The 18,074-nt window shown below is 38.6% G+C and overlaps 2 protein-coding genes across 6 annotated transcripts in view; one reads left to right on the forward strand and one right to left on the reverse strand.

The window, feature by feature from the left end:
* The window catches only part of LOC126377107 (TGF-beta-activated kinase 1 and MAP3K7-binding protein 1-like), a 558,148-nt gene that overhangs the window by 116,073 nt on the left and 424,001 nt on the right, over positions 1-18,074 (forward strand). The gene's annotated exons all lie outside the window — the stretch shown is intronic.
* Positions 1-18,074, reverse strand: part of LOC126377061 (alpha-2Db adrenergic receptor) — a 595,604-nt gene that overhangs the window by 37,534 nt on the left and 539,996 nt on the right. The gene's annotated exons all lie outside the window — the stretch shown is intronic.

Below are 18,074 nucleotides of genomic sequence, written 5' to 3' on the forward strand. Positions count from 1 at the left end.
TTAAATCAATGATTATCACGCGCTCAGCGGAGAAGGAAAACATCGTAAGGACACCTACATTGCCGCATTTTCGGAGGTATAAGACATAACCTGTATTGGGCTGGTTTTCCCTTCGCAGGAACGAAGGTCAGACAGGCAGTCGCTTGTCTTAAAAACCGGTCCTGTCAAATCTTCAGGTCAAGTAAGCGGACCCTGTGAAAAACGGGATAATGCTAGGGAGACGATGATGGGGACCTACACCTCTACCATGACTCTGAGTTGATATCAAGTGGAATTTCCGTCGCAAAAATATGGAACTCAAAACAATAAAAAAACACTAAAATTTTCTTGAATTTTCGGACAGGAAAATGTCACTTGATATTAACTCAGAAACATGGCCTGAATCATCCCCCTCAGTATTCGTTACGACGTCACTAACACCCTGTATAATACATTCTAAGTTCTTGCAATCCTGGTCATGCATGAGCCAACTAATTAGTATTCTTCCAAAATACCTATTTGTATTCAAAGCGACCAAAATAAGTAGGTAACTAAATCCTTTATGATTCAGTGAATTACTGCGGCAGACTCATTTGTTACGGGTCCTTTGAAAATTAGTTCCGGACTAATCTAGTTTTGAGTGCACCCGACTAAAAATTAGTCGGACCTAAATTAGTCGACTTTGTGCAACCAGCGTTTTGTACTTAATTAAAACTTATTTACGTCTCTACCGTGTAGATTACATACATACATGAATAGTACTCACATTATTCATACTACATACATAAACTTATAAAGTCAAGTGCAATAACTATCATCGCCAGCCCATTAACGTCCCCACTGCTGGCGCACGGGCCTTCCCTGTGGATGGATAGGGAGACCGGGCCTTAAACCACCACGCGAGCCCAGTGCGGATTGGTGGTTATTAACGACTGCTAATAATGCAGCCGGGACCAACGGCTTAACGTGCCTTCCGAAGCACGGAGGAGCTCGAGATGAAAACTTTTTTTTCTGGTCACCCATCCTATGGCCGGCCTTTGCGAAAGTTGCTTAATTTCAACAATCGCAGACCGAGCGCGTTTACCGCTGCGCCACCGAGCTCCTCACAATAACTATATCATTTTATAATAAACTAGCTTTTACCCGCGGCTTCGCTTGTGTTAAATTAGGGGTAACACGGTTCTCCTTTCCTAATTTACCAATTTTTAACTTCCTATCTTGAAACCTGCGAAAAGTCCCATATAAAATTTCACCCCCTCTTTGAGGGGTTGGGTTTTGTGATCCCTAGTTTAGTTAGGACTTTACAGACTGATCTGATTATCCAAAAAGTAAGGTGATCCCGTGCGGAAGGCACGTTAAGCCGTTGGTCCCGGTTACTACTTACTGATGTAAGTAAGTAAGTAGTCGTTACATGAGCCATGCCAGGGGCCTTTGGCGGCTCAGTAGTAATCCTGACACCACATTTGATGAGGTTGGTACTCCACCTAACAACCCACACGATAGAAGAAGAAGATAACCGCCACGTTAGGTCATCATCATCATCATCAGCCGTACTACGCCCACTGCTGGTCATAGGCCTCCCCCAAGGATCTCCACGACGATCGGTCCTGCGCTGCCCGCATCCAGCGGCTTCCCGCGACCTTCACCAGATCGTTGGTCCACCTTATAGCGGGCCTACCCACTGAGCGTCGTCCGACAGAACCCTTCCGCCCCAGCGGCCATCGGTTCTCCTCGCTATGTGTCCTGCCCACTGCCACTTCAGCTTTGCAATTTCCACGTTAGGTAAACAACCCTTTATATTTGGGGCTACGATAAACCATGTTACGAAGAATTAGTGCAGTAACATTATTTCATCCTTTTCGGAAACTATGGCTGCACGGGTAATTTATACAACTTAATATTCATAAGGGTCGTAGATTGAAATTTTAGAGCGGCGAGCGATTTTTCTCTACAAATTTTCATCTCCCTCATCATTATCCCGTTTTTTACAGGGTCCGCCTACCTAACCTGACGATTTGATTACAAAAGCGACTGCCAGTCTGACCTTTTAACCCGTGAAAGGAAAACAAGCCTAATACAGGTTAGGTCACATACCTCCGAAAATGGATTTCTCTGGAATGTGATGTTTTCCTTCACCGCTGATTTTTCTATACGTACGTATAAATCATTACTAATTTAAGAGCCACGCACTTGTCGGTGTAGCATTGTTGCTTCGCCAAGGCGACCATCAGCGCCACCTAGTGACGTAGTTTATTGCTATATTTTTTTTTTTTTGATGAGGCGCCATCCGCGCCCTACCTATTCTTTTTCCCTTTTTTCCAATTCGAATCACTTGTATGAAGAAAGTTGTGAATAAATATTGAGTCAAGTCATCGAAATCCCCTATTTACGTGAAAGCAGGGTCTAAACAACCATTCTCCATGCTATTATTTTACGGAAAAATAGGGCAGTGGTTTCCCTCTTGCCTTCCGCCCCGCAGTGCTCTGTCTGACGCGAGTGGGATGGCGCACAGAGTAGCCTATTTCAAAGCCGTACTTGGACTCCTGTCCAAACCCTCTCGTTAAACACATTGTAATTTATGTACCTATGTACATACACACTGTGGCAAGAAAAAATGTGGCCCACATATGGGTCATGCACGTATAAGTTTCGAATTTAATGCCCCATATGTGGTTCATACAAAATAAACGTGTTAAATCGCATTCCTTCAACTCACGTTAGAAAATATATACCCATTTCACGTAGCATATAATTTGCAAGATGAGACATGTTATTTTGGCACGCGAGGTGACGACGAGCTATTTAAAAATAAGGAACCTGCTCGGAGAATGTTTAACTTACATCTGCATGGGCATCCTCAGAACCTTACTAATATCTTAGGCAGGCATATCTTATATATTAGGCAGCTAAATTACTAATTAATTATGTTAATTTTTATTTTTTTAAAGAACGTCTAGGGCCCTGTGCCGAGGTTTTTCTTGCAGCTTCTTTTCCCCGGCTATACAGGCTGTGAGAAGCTGCAGTAGTTTTAGGCGGATGAGACGTTCATTATGTAAAAATTGACGATTCAAAGTGTAGCTATGTTACCTACTGAATAAAGATATCTTTGAATTTGAATGCACGGGGTAATAACCATTTTTTTTTTCACGTGACTTATTGTAGATTTGCCGCAGATGGCATTAACTACTTGGCCGGACAAATGGGGAGCGCTTAAGGTTCTCACCCGGTACAACGTTTAAGACAACAGGTCTGAGGATGCCTATCTAAGTCAGTTTATGTATGTAAATTACATACATCTACCAGTACATCTACCTAGGACACATAATTCAGCTAGGTAAGTCCAACTTCGAGAAAGAGATCTCTCGTCGGATCCAACTCGGATGGGCAGCGTTCGGGAAGCTGCGGAATATCTTCTCGTCCAAAATACCTCAGTGTCTCAAGACGAAAGTCTTTGACCAGTGCGTGTTGCCAGTGATGACCTACGGCAGTGAGACGTGGCCGCTTACTATGGGTCTCGTGACGAGGCTCGGTGTCGCTCAGCGGGCAATGGAGAGAGCTATGCTCGGTATTTCCCTGCTGGATCGAATCAGAAATGAGGAGATCCGCAGGAGAACTAAAGTCACCGACATAGCTCGGAGAATTGCAAAGCTGAAGTGGCAGTGGGCAGGACACATAGCGAGGAGAACCGATGGCCGCTGGGGCGGAAGGGTTCTGGAATGGCGACCACGTGTCGCACGACGCTCAGTGGGTAGGCCCGCTACAAGGTGGACCGACGATCTGGTGAAGGTCGCGGGAAGCCGTTGGATGCGGGCAGCGCGGGACCGATCGTCGTGGAGATCCTTGGGGGAGGCCTATGCCCAGCAGTGGGCGTCGTACGGCTGATGATGATGATGATGATGTATGTAAATTAGTATTTGGATCATAGATATTAGATACGAGTATCACATGGTTTCCAGGATTAGCAGTCAGTTAAAGGCAATTGGCTCGCTCTCTCCTACATAGGAGTGGGTCGTTCTATACTCCTATGCCTACTCCTTTAGGATACAGGCGTGATGATATGGCATGTTGATGGTGGCGCAGTGGAGCTCGGTGGCGCAGCGGTAAACGCGCTCGGTCTGCGATTGTTGAAGTTAAGCAACTTTCGCAAAGGCCGGTCATAGGATGGGTGACCACAAATAAAAAAAAAAGTTTTCATCTCGAGCTCCTCCATGCTTCGGAAGGCACGTTAAGCCGTTGGTCCCGGCTGCATTACCAGTCGTTAATAACCATCAATCCGCACTGGGCCCGCGTGATGGTTTAAGGCCCGATCTCCCTATCCATCTATAGGGAAGGCCCGTGCCCCAGCAGTGGGGACGTTAATGGGCTTGTTGTGGACTGTATGTTCAGGATCTCGGGGAAATAAAAGGCTCGATCAAATTTCCAGATCAGCTCCAAACTAACTCGTTTATTTCGTATAAACAACCACCTTAGGTACTAATCTCAATATCACAACTAGTGGGTGTTCACGTGTCGATCGTATAACTATCTTACTCTAACAGTATCGCTGTCTCGTTCTAGGGCGGCGCTTCCTTTGCTGTCCCTTTTCAGCGGCGCCGTCTCGCTCTAGCGGCGGCGTCCGCTACAGGGCTGATGATGATGATGATGATATGGCATGTTATAAAAAGGTAAATTTTGTTTTCTACGTTGGGCTCGAAGCGAATAAAGAAAAATAGAATGAGTTCAAACGATAGAGGTCCTTTATAACACGATATATCATTTATGCACGATAACACGGTTATAACAACGCTCGGTTTTTACGCAGGTGTATTGCATTGTACGCGTAAAATACAAATATCTATAGATCATGAAAATGAAACGAATGTTTCGTCTGTTCACAATGCAGTATTGTTCCATAGAAACAGTATTTTTCAAAAGATAAAAAATGGATCCAGTACAAAATCGACAGCTGGTCCACTTTTGAAACTGAGATACTCCGTTTAATCATGTTCAAACGTCATGGAGATAGTGTACAGTCATAAGCAACATCATGTACCCACTTTAGAACCCTGTCGCACTATCATATTTGACATTTAATTAGACTTACGGTTTAATTTGTCAAAAAATTTAACGTGACATGGTATCAAAGTGTATAAGTGTGATCGTACTTTGCGAAAATATAAAAATGTTTATCTTTAAAAATATTTGTACAAGTGTGTAACGGTGCACAATAGACAAAATAAATAATACTATTGAAGGGAAAGTTATTTTAAAAAGAAAGATCAAATCTTATCATATCGGTAGGCTCATCATATTGGATTTTAAAGTATTTTGGTAAGTAACAAACACAATGGTGCTAATTCCTGTAGTTAAGTAAGTTAGTAAGTTATATCTGTCATTTTCTTATCCGCCAAAAGGAAAGGCAAGCATAAAATTTATGGAACCTACGTCAATTTTAAGCACAAATCTAAAACAACCGTCTAAAAGTTTTACATTGCCCAATAACCCGACGGAATTATGTTGAGAGCACACGTCAAATGTCTGCAGGAATCGGGGCTAATATAAACTTACGTCTATATCCTCCCTCGTCCGCTACCTCTTCCTGCCCCTTTGGGGGTACAGGCGTGATGCTACGTCATACTATAATCATTTTCCGCTCCCCGCTCAGCTTAACACAACCGCCTAATCTCGTTCGCTCGCTCCTAATTTTGCAAAAACATTTGCGAATATACTCCGTGTTCAGGTTAAAACCAATTAGTGTTAACAGAAAGATGCAGCATTTGGACAAAATAATAACAGCTTTATACACGGACGGACATTTTCAGATAGACGTACAGGTCCGGACTTGGACCTGATAAAAATCAGCTTTGTGGCACTCCCTCGGAGTGTCACAACATATTTCTAAGCTGACGTCCCTTTTTAGAAATAAGGTTTAATTATTATGCTCACTCCTACTGTGGTATAGGTAGGTACCTATACCTTTTAGTAAGTTGGTTAGTGGGCTCTGTTTTCCGCATTTAGACTCTAAGATGGCGGTGGCATTATGCGTTGTACCTATACTTACTTATATCTCACAATAAATGATTTATATTCTATTCTATTCTAAACCGGGTATTTGAGAGACGGTCACCCTTATAAAATAAGGAATACTACTACGTACACAACGGAAACTCTCCGCTCCCCACCAGCGGCTGAGCTAGCTTTACCTCACCCCCTCTCGGTCTTACTTAAGTCTTCAATCACACAGATGCGCGTGTACGATAACGTCCATGTGTAGTGTCTGTGTAAAAGTAGGTGTTTTGTATGAAGTTTTTGGGGTGTGCTTATGGCCCGGGCCTGCAGACACACATTTACATTATTTTCTCTTTTTCATTAAATTACTCTGTGAAAGCTCCGAATTGAAAAAATGCAAAAGAAAATCTGTGTTGGACACAGAGTAACCAAAGAAGGAAGAATGCATCCAGCCGTTTCAGGTTGGGCAAGTCGTAACAGTCGCCTCATTTGTCCGGACAAGTAATTAATGTTATCAATTGATACTTGACGCAAAGCTACAATGAAAAAAAAAAACTTATTTTTATTTTTGTAACTGTTTTAGTGTTGTGTTTATATGTGTAACAAAGCGTTTTTGTATTTTTGCAAAAAAAAAAATACTAGTACTAAGATAGACTAAGGGCCATATCTTACTAAGACACAATGGTGGTTCTACCACGTACGTGCTATCAACAAAATGTATGCAGTTGACACCTGAGGGTCTAAGTAAGGCCACAACAAAGCAATTCATCTTTTACATGAATTGTGACATATAACATTTGGAGCACAATGACAAGAAACGTCAAATAGCAATTATTTTATAGGTAAATGGCTTTTAGTGTGACCTTTTTAAATCTGGCGTTGTTGGCTTACACAACAAGAAACTAGGTGAGATAGACCCTTTAAACAACCGCATATATTTTAGGAAACCCCCCACACTAGCGCCGCGCACCCTCGGCGTTCGGCAGCCGACCAGCGCTGGCGTCGCGTCGCCGCGGCGTGGCGTCGATGTTGCGTCGACGCTGGCACGACGATGACGCTCGAAAGACGCTAGTGTGGGGGGTCTCTAAGTAAACGTTTTACGATACACTTGCAATCCGAATATGTAAATAGTACCCATAATCAGACCAACAGAGCACATATTTCATGAGCCTGAAATTCTAATTACCAAATCGAATAAAGGCTTTATATGCAAATGGAAAACGCATAATTGCAACAGGCACTGCGGGCGCGCGGGACTCATAATTTGTACCAAATTCGGTGGCAAATTCAGACATTACCATAAATCCACCCTAAACGAGTGACGCATAATGAGGAGATGAATTTTCGGAAGTGCATTCAGATAGCGGTGGATAGGACTTGCGTTGAGGATGAGGTTGGTAATCCACACGGAATAGAAAGAGGGGACCTTTGTCACTATATCAATCTATCATATCAAAAGTGTCTGGAAGTTGTCAAATTACATGTTTTTGTTTTAATATTTAAGTATCCGATACGACCTCCGTGGTCCAGTGGTTGAGCGTTGTGCTCATGATCCGGAAGTCCCGGTGTCGAATCCCGGTGGGGACAAATCACAAAAATCACTTTGTGATCCTTAGTTAGTAGAAAGAAAGATGATCGGTGCTCAAGACACGTTAAGCCGTTGGTCCCGGTTACTACTTACTGATGTAAGTACGTAGTCGTTACATGAGTCATGTCAGGGGCCTTTGGCGGCTCAATAATAACCCTGACACCTGTTGATGTGGTTGGTAATCCACCTCACAATCAACACGATAGAAGAAGTATCTGATAATTTTATTGACAAGCAATTTCACATTATTGTTTTGAGTACTCACAAATAATTAAGATCACTAGCCCCTGCAATGTAAATATAACTTGGATCCTTAGTTATTATTTACAATACCTTTGTAAACATAAATAATTACTTCGTTATTATTTACAATATCTTTGTAAACACGAACATTCGTTTGAGATCTTTGTCGAGGTACAAATGATCACAGTTGTCATTTCATAACGGTATTGTGCTCATGTTAAAATTAAAACTAAATATGTTAAGAAAACACTAAAATAAAGAGTAACAGTAAATAAGAATTGTGTTAACAAATTCTGTCTTGGTTACTTGTTTTGGAAATTGTGTAAGTAATCATTATTCTCCTTTTAAATGATCAAAAAGTACATAGTTTAAAAGAAAATTAGTTCTAATATAATGTTTGAGCTAATCTCGAGAACCGCTGAATGAATATGCGTGATATTTTACTCTTAAAACCGGTTCTGCAAATTATACATTTGAGGATTTCGCATTAAATGTGCGTGCTCCACTTTAGACCACATCGCTGCTTAAGACCAGCCAGGATCGTGGTTAAACGCACTTAAATCTTTTAATAAAAAATGTGTCTGAATTCTTTTTTATTTATTTTTTCTTATTCTTGTGACTGTGCTTTTTTGACGTGACTTATTGTAGATTTGCCGCAGATGGCATTAACTACTTGGTGGGCGCGAATCTCGGCTCAGGGCGTCGTCTGAGAGGAAAAATATTTGAAAGAATTAATCGACCCTAGTGGGTCGATAGCGATAAGCGCTGATTGAGGGAAATCGTCGACCACGCCGGCGGGGTCGGTATCGGGGTCTGTGACTCTGCTTAACCCTTTAGGCATTACGAGGCTGAGCTTATGTATGTATGTGTTGTTAAAGAGATTTACTTACTCATTAATCAAACCTGAGACTTTCGGATTTGTGGTGAAATTGTTTACAATGAATTGTCAATACGCGATTTTTATTGGGTATTGTGTTCACGTGTTCAGCATCCATTTTTTTTACAGTTTGACTTTACAATGGCAACACCGATAAGGATAAACTTCATAACAGTGCTGCTATCCGTACCGGGGTTGGTAGCTCAATCGCCACCACCTTTCAAATCCCAGAAAATTGCTTGTGACGGAATCATATTTAACCATGTTTATTATGACAAGAAGTTTATTGTTGGCAACCTCGGAAGACCCTACAATCTGGTCTTCCACAAGTTTTCCGGTATTCTCTTTTTTAGGTATGTAATAAAATTTATTTATTTATAAAAAGGGTACACCAACAGCTTATATAATAAAACATTAAATAAAATAAAAGTTACATCAGGAATTAGACTGTTAAACAAGCCAATTAATTATTGTTATTAAAATTAATTAATTTAATTTATTTATTTTTAATTAATTAATTTGTTAATTTTATTATTAAAATTATATTTAATCATCATCATATCCCGTTTTCACAGGGTTCGCTTACTTAACCTGTAGATTTGACAGGTCCGGTTTTTACAGAAGCGACTGCCTGTCTGACCAATTCAAGCTAAACAAAAAGCCAGCCCAATATAGGTCAGGTCAATATAGGACAGCAAAATATAAGACATACCTCCGAAATAAATTTCTCGGGAATATAAGTTTCCTCAGGATGTTTTCCTTCGCTGCCGAGCACGTGACAATCATTACGATCCATACATGAATTCGAAACAATTTGGAATTTCTGTTATGTGGTAATGGTGACTTTATGTTAATAAATTAATTTGAGTCGACTTCTGAGTATCCCGTTAGGTTTCAAGAGCGTGAGTTCGTACATGTAAAACAAAACACAGTCACTACACTTTAGAATACTGAGTATGGTTTTCTTTCTCTTTCAGTCATACTGTCCAGAACAAGGCCGAAGTAGACTTTGCCATTATGGCCTGTCATGTTGAAAAGAGAGACTGTATAGACGTCAAAGGTGTCAACGGAGGATACGCCATAGCTTATGATTCTGGCAACGACGATATTTACATGGGCGGCCACGACGGTATTTACAAATACAACTTCCTTACCAAAAAAGCGGAGATATTCGCCGAAGGCGGCAAATCAATCTGGGCACTGTTCATAAGAAAGAACTTTTACTACATAGAATACCCAACACAGAAACTCTTCGTTTACAAAAACGATGTATTTGTCCAAGTAGCTGAAGCTGCTCAGATAGAATTAGATAATTTCTTCATATCTAAATTGGGTGACATTTTCTTCGCTAACAAAACAGCCCTTTACAAAGTTGCTAAGCCCAGAAGAAGAGACGTTATAGGCATAAATGATGACTTAGTCATCAGACAAATAACAGAAGACAGTTATGGAGATGTGTATTTCTGTGCAAGTGATGGTATATATATTGAAGACAAACCTTATAACAGGGTCAAAAAGCTAGCCGATATTGACCAGGCGTTTGGTTTAGCGTTCGATCAAGATGACCATGTATTGTTCTCTGATAAAGACAGCATATACAGACTGGAAACAAGTCCAAACTCTCAAGTATGCTATCACGCACTAAAAGCATATGACGACTTTGATAGAAAATATGCTCCGCCAATTTGATTGAAAATGCATACAATAATAAGTAACATTAGTGAGTAAAATCGATTTGCCATAAATATACTTACATCGTAGAATATAAGGACAAATGTTGTTGGTGGTTGGCATGAAGAGACTAGAAAATTAAGTATAAAATAAATTGAATACAAAAATGTCAGAAAGACTATTATAATCTACTGCTGGTTTTATATATAAAAGATATTACAAAGAAATCTGATAACACAATCGCAACGTATTGATGTCGTTAATGACAGGTCTTTAAATAATGATAACGCAAAGTCATGAAATATGGAGAAAATCAAAATTTTGAGTCACAAAGTTTAAAAATTGGGATGAATGTGCTATACCAGTCCATCCTTAGGCTTTAGCTGATAGAGCTAAATGGAAATAGACTGTCCTAATGCATACTCTACGTCATGAAGAAGAATGCTGTAAGGTCTAAAGCAATTATAAAGTAACAAGATATAACATCTTGCAATATTTAAAATAAAAATAACGGCTGTTTTATCCTATTTCAAAACTCGAACAGTCGAAAACAGTACGGACATCGAAAACAAAACAATGTTTAGAAAACAAAGGCCAAATCTGCTGAATGGAAACTAATAAACAAACGGACCTTAAGAAAATAGTCATTGTTAGCACGATAGAACGAACAATGTATGTGATGCAATGAAGACAAACATAAAAGATGAAATAATAACATTTATAATAACAAAATTGTTATTGGATCTTCAGATCTCGTACTTGGAGGACGTCGAAGACATCATGTGGCCACCAATAGTGAATTTGGTGATTGCGAAATAATTTATAAGGACAGGGAAAGGTATGTGAAATATTCAAATTTTAAATAAATAATACGTAAATCTACTAACAGTGATTCTCTTCTTCTACCGTGTGGGTTGTGAGGTGGGTTACCAACCCCATCAACCTTGGTGTCACGGGTATTATTGAGCCACCAAATGCAGTAGACAGTGATTAATAAACCCTAATCTATTATGAAAAGTAGGCACTCGGAATGTAGGTTATATTAGAATTTGCATAAGCAAACAATTATCTTGTTCTCTATTTTATTCAAGGCAGTTTCTAGATGTAAATATTTTGATTTAAACTTTAAGTAATATTGGTATTCCGTTAAAAACAAAAATAATTTGATTTGACAAATAAATTAAGTGATTAACGACTACTGAATCTATCAATACACTTTAGAAAGTGGCCGATAGAATCAATAAGTACGTATGATAAAGTGTTTTTGTTTCGTGTTTCGTAAACATCTGTTGTTATCAAAGTTACTACCAGTGAAATTAAGAGTTGGTTAAAATCTAATATCTAACTAAGCTGATATACTACTATTTTCTTAATAAGTAAGATAATTCCGTGCTTTGGAAGGCACGCTAAGCTGTTGGTCGCGGGCTGCTAGCCCAAATACCTCCACACCCGCAGTGGAGTATACTCCATACCCCCTCTGGTTGGTTAAGGGGAGGCCTGTGCCCAGCATTGGCACGTATATAGACTGTTTATGTTATGAATTATACTTTGTATTTGATTGTTTTTCTGCTTTACGTTTAAAGAAAGTTAAAAGTATATTATATGATGAGCTTTACGCGAAATGGCTTAACCAACGATCCACTTTTCTAATTATTTCCTTATAAAAGTTTTAATATATTCAATTTGAATTTCCAGACTTAAAGAGCAAGGAAGATGAACGAGGGATGCGCAATTATGTTCATGTCTGTCATCACTTTAACAGTAGGTACTATACCGAACAAAACTTGCAATCGCCTACGGATTGGTGACTCATGGTACGACAGAGAGATTCTATGGGCTCACATTGGAAGACCTTACAGCCTGAATGTCCACAAAGCCACAAACACACTTTTCTTTAGTTATTCAACAGCGGAAACATATTCAGATGTCGATTTTCAACTGGCTTACTACCAAATTGAAAACAAAGAGTATGATATCATCGTTGGTATAAAAGGAGGGTGTGCAGTCGCCATTGATCAATTCAGTGACGAAATTTTCCTCGGAGGCAGCGATGGTATTTACAAATACAACATGATGACAAGACTGGCTGATGTCTATAAAGAAAAAGGGAATAACATCTGGTCATTATTCTTCAAAAGAAACTTGTTCTATATAAGCTATCCGAATCAGAAGTTGCATATTGAAATCGACGGCAACTTTTCCTTGGTAAAAGAATTCGAATATTTTGAAGTCGACAATTTTTTCATGACAGCCACAAACGATATTTTCTTCTCGAATAAAACAGGGTTTTATAAATATGACAATACAAAGATGGCTGCGCAAGTTATTAACGAATTGATCGTAGTAAGACAAATAACTGAGGATAATGAAGACAATATGTATCTTTCGACGAATATTGGTGTATTTATGTATATACCTTATGTAGGGTTGAAGAAAATTATAGGAATCAAAAATATATACGGTGTAACGTTTGATAAGAACAACAACTTGATATATTCTGATGAGAATACTATTGTTTTATTGAAGTATAGTGAAAAAGGATGTGCTGATGTGCCACATTGGTGATTTGAATAAAGTTTTTTATTTTAACAGATTCTTTCATTAATTGAATTTTTTTATAAATATTAAACCTAGAGTTCAATTTGGACATGTTCTCTGGTGAATTGTGTAAATATTACGCACACACACACACACGTATTGACTTTGGGTGGCAACTCTTAGAAAACTGTATATTTGATCGATTCATGAAGGTTGTTGGAAGGAGTCGACAGCATTCTTAGGCCGAACTTACTTAGGGGTAAAATTAATGCAAATGTATTGACTTTGAGTAACAATGCTTAGAAAACTGTAAAAATGATCGATTCATGAAGGTTGTTGGAAGGAGTCGACAGCATTTTTATGCCAAACTTACTACCTGCGGATGAAAATGATATAATTGTATTGACTTTGAGTAGCAACTCGTAGAAATTTATATATGTGATCGACCTATGAAGGTTGGTGGAAGGATTCGACGGCATTCTTAGGCGAAACTTACTACTTGTGGATAAAATTTATGCAAATGTATTAACTTTGAGTGGCAACTAGTAGAAAACTGTAAAAATGATCGATTCCTGAAGGTTGTTGGAAGGAGTCGACAGCATTCTTAGGCCAAATTTACTACTCAAGGGTAAAATTTATGCAAATATATTGACTTTGGGTGGCAACTCTGAAAACTGTATATTGGATCGATTCATGAAGGTTGTTGGAAGGAGTCGACAGCATTCTTAGGCCAAACTTACTACTTAGGAGTAAAATTGATGCAAATGTTTTGACTTTGAGTAGCAGTTCTTAGAAAACTGTATATTTGATCGATTCATGAAACATGAAACCGAACTTCGGCCGAAATTCATCATTAGGTTGACGAGCGAGTATTCATACATGTCACGCCCAGATCCCTTGCGGGGTAGAACGTTCAATAAACAATAAATATGTTCATTTACATAATTTGATTATAGGTTTAGTTAGGTGAAATGTATTATGGAGTTATTTATGTATTAATTATGTAAATGTGTTATGGAATTATTTTTTTCTTGAGTAGGTACTGAAAGTCAATGGTATTATTTAAATAAAACTCAGAATTACTACCACTACGAGATATTAGTGACTCGCATACAAACTACATTTTACTTTGTTTGGTTCATTTACTTCTAAAAAGAAAGTCCAAACACCTGATATTTTTCGTCCACTCATTGTTCTTACATGCAGCACTTACATACAGCACTGTTTTTATAACTTTTTGAGTATTTTAACTATTTCACTCGTGTCACGGATGACGCAATAATGAGCGGTTGGCGGGCTCTGTGACGTGCGGGCGGGTAGCGGGCGGCAGGGACAACAAACTACAATACATTATCCTATGTTATAAGATATGATATTATGTTATACTGTTACTTATAAATAAATCTCAGAACTGACCATTGAACTTGGCACCCATTTAGATCACACTTCTTTTGTCGTTGAAGTCAACAACCAAGGCATTGAACTTGGCTCTCACTTCACATTTATGTTTTGATTGGATAGTAACTACTGCAATGAGGCACATATCTGACTGTCCCTTTTCCATCTAAACTATCTCTGACTCAGAAACAAATTAAAAACTGCGGCTATTTTAAAAACCACGAACAAATTCCAACTCGGTCACTCAAAACTTCGCAATAACTCGGCTTGACCAAATAAAATTTGCTGTTTCGAAGCAACAGGCGTTTTCACTGGATAGTAAAACGTTGACAAATCCGGTGATGTAAGCTGCAGACCAGGTCTATTAATGGGTGTCAGTATTCAGAGTATCGTGTTTTATATTTCGTTGTGTTTAGCCCTCTGCAAACGATACATCACTTACATAAACCCACGTCTATTTACCACCGGGGTAAGCAGAGACTGAATCGTCCCCCACAGTATTCGTTGCGATGTCACTTACATTTCGTACAAGTACGTACTGGTAGCCATACAAGTAGGTATGGGTGTTACTGACTTCGTAACGAATACTGAGAGGGATGATTCAGACCATAATTCTGAGTTGATATCAAGTGGAATTTTCCTGTTGAAAAATTCATAAAAAATTTAATGTTTCTTTTAATTATTTTCAGTTCTATACCTTTGCGACGGAAAATTCCACTTGATATCAACTCATGTTCTACATCATCCCTCAAAGTTTTCGTTACAATGCCACTAACACCCTGTATATAGAAAAGTTGATATTAACATGCAGTAATAAGAAAAGAAGTAATCCGAATACCCAATCAAAATATACACTCAAATCAAATAGCATAAAAGAGTCAATCATAAAAATGAATAGCTGAAATCCTTCGTAGTAATTGCAAAAATGACGAATGATGTGTCACAGGGATGCATGGAACTATAGAATAAATTTTTTGAATGATTAATTTCACTTATGCTTCGACAGCACAGTGTGTCGCGAGTCAAAAAACGCGGACAAAATTTACAAAAATTAAACATGGCCGCCGCAACGAACAAGTTCAATTATTCACGAATTTAGTCTGTCGCCCTGCCTGGGTTAGGAGTCTGGTCCACTGGGGTGGCTTTAGTTCTTTTTTTAAACTAAGTTTGTGTTAGTATGTCTGCCTGATATAAAATAATGATGCGGCTTAAGGAACACGCGCGAACGTGTTTGTTTTTTTACTTTCCAAAATCCTATTGTTCCGATTGTGGTCAAAATTGCATACCTTTTACTATTTAGAAATTAACATATCAGGCTGTTAAATGAGTTTTTCGTTTCCAAAATTGTGAAAGTAATTAAAAACCGTAAACTCGCTCGACGTAGAGGAAAAATAAGGCCACTCGCAGTAAAGTGACTCCCCGTAGCGCGGGACGCCGTTCGGAAAGTCGCTGTCAACGCTACAATTCGTTTATTGTCGTAGATAATATTTCGTATTCAGGTCTCAGTGTAGTTTCTAAATTATTATGTTATAGAACATAATCCCATGATTGGTTTTTATAACTGGATAATATGCAAATGTACGTATTCTATGAATGTTTTTCTTTATTATGACCTAGAAGGACTTTCATTGACAAATTGGAGATGTCCCTAGAAAAGGTTTAGTACGTTCTACTCTGAACAGGCGTATATGAAGCGACTGATGAATTTGGAGGAAGTAAGAGTGTCAGGATCGAAGCAAATGGTATTCTGTAGTCTCTGATTACCCCGGTGGGAAATAGGCCTGAGTATGTATGTTTTGTTGTCCCAGTCCATAAAAAAAAAGTAAACAACTCCATCTAAACTATAAAGTTTTACTGAGCCCAAGGAAATTCATAGTCATCAATCAAGGTACATTGTTCGGTAACACACTCACTTGTGCACTTTACAATCAAACGAAATACGATTCCCGAATTCCCGAGTCTCGTCAGTGTATTAGAGTCTTTACAGCCGCAAATTCGAATAAAATTCCCTCCAAATACGTGGTAAAGTCGGACTATGTTGCCGCGAATTTAATTTAACAATTTGCAGATGGGTCGTATGTACGGAATGCACCGTGACTTTTTACCCACCTCTTTTTGTTATTTCGCACACTGTGCGGTTTTTGTGACTTTTAATTGTTTCCATTTTTTTGATATGTACGTACGTGCTTGGTGTAGACATTTTTATTATTTTAATTTCGTCTGTCGCTCGCAGTATTTTTGGGCCAGAAGTTTGTTCTGTTCTCAGAATTATTGTTTGTTGTTGTTTTTTTCTACATTATGATGAGAAATGGGTAAATACGTTCGTTTTTTGAATAATACTTTGTATGAAATATAATAAGGGTTGCGACAGTGAAAGAAATTTAGAAAAAAATATTGTATTTAGGTCTTCTTCTTCTATCGTGTGGGTTGTGAGGTGGATTACCAACCTCATCAACTCTGGTGTCACCAATTACCAACCTCATCAATTCTGATAGGTTCTTATTGAGCCGCCAAAAGGCCCCCTGCTTATGTAACGACTATTTACTTACATCATTAAGTAGTAACCGGGACCAACGGCTTAACGTGCCTTCCGAAGCACGGATCATCTTACTTTTTGGACAATCAGGGGATCCAGCCTATAATGTCCTAACCAAACTAGGGATCACAAAGTGATTTTTGTTACATGTCCCCGCCGGGATTCGAACCCGGGACTTCCGGATCGTGAGCTCAACGCTCTCTCTCTTTGACCTAGGAAATAAATACCTAATTAACAACTAAGTATTAGATAAACTTTTTAATTTTCATGTTTAGTTTTTGTTCATGATTTAAGTCCTTTTCAGTGTGCTGTTGAAGAATTACCTGTAACAAAACAAAACTGTAATTAACACACATTATATATTTCACGCTCAAAATCACTATTGGGGTAGGTATGGGACATGTTTATTTATTTAAATGACCTCTGGGCAAATAATTTCTCTGAACCAACTACCCAGACGGCCCCTGAGGGTCTCAGAAACGTAATTAGAAATAGTCTAAGAGCCAGAGAGACAGAAATTCATCATTCCCCTAGCATTATCCCGTTTTTCCCAGGGTCCGCTTACCTAACCTAAAGATTTGGCAGGTCCGGTTTTTTACAGAAGCGACTGGTTTTTACAATAAGGACATTTTAGGGTGTTAGTGACATCGTAACGAATAGTGAGGGGGATGTATCAGACAATGATTCTGAGTTGATATCAAGTGGAATTTCCGTGAAATTTTTTGGGTTTTTTTAATTATTTTCCGTTCCATACTTTTGTGACGGATAATACCACTTGATATCAATTCAGAATCATAGCCTGAATTATCCTTCAAAGTTTTTATTACGATGTCACTAACAACCTGTATATTACAGACTGTACTGTGTTAATTTTAATAAAAAAGTTTATTCAGGTAAAATCTTCGTATATACATTTAGAACATCCTATTCCATATTTTTAGTTCCTTTTTGACGAAGCCTGTGGTGGATTTAATGATGTATTTTAGAACATTAAAGTATACACACATTGACATTAATATTTAGTGTTCATGCAAATCAATGATCTATCTATCTAAGAGTAAGTCTGGTGACTATTGGCTCTTAGACTATAATTAGTACCTCATAAATGAACTCATAACAGAAATTATACGGAACTCATTTATAATAATTAGCACTTTATTTGACCAGAGAAACACAGAGGTTAGCGGTGTGGTAATGAACAATTTGAGACAATTTGCTGTGACGCTACCTTTATTAATTATACATTCACGCCTATT

This window comes from Pectinophora gossypiella, chromosome 22 (genome assembly GCF_024362695.1).
Source record: "Pectinophora gossypiella chromosome 22, ilPecGoss1.1, whole genome shotgun sequence".
NCBI lineage: Eukaryota > Metazoa > Arthropoda > Insecta > Lepidoptera > Gelechiidae > Pectinophora > Pectinophora gossypiella.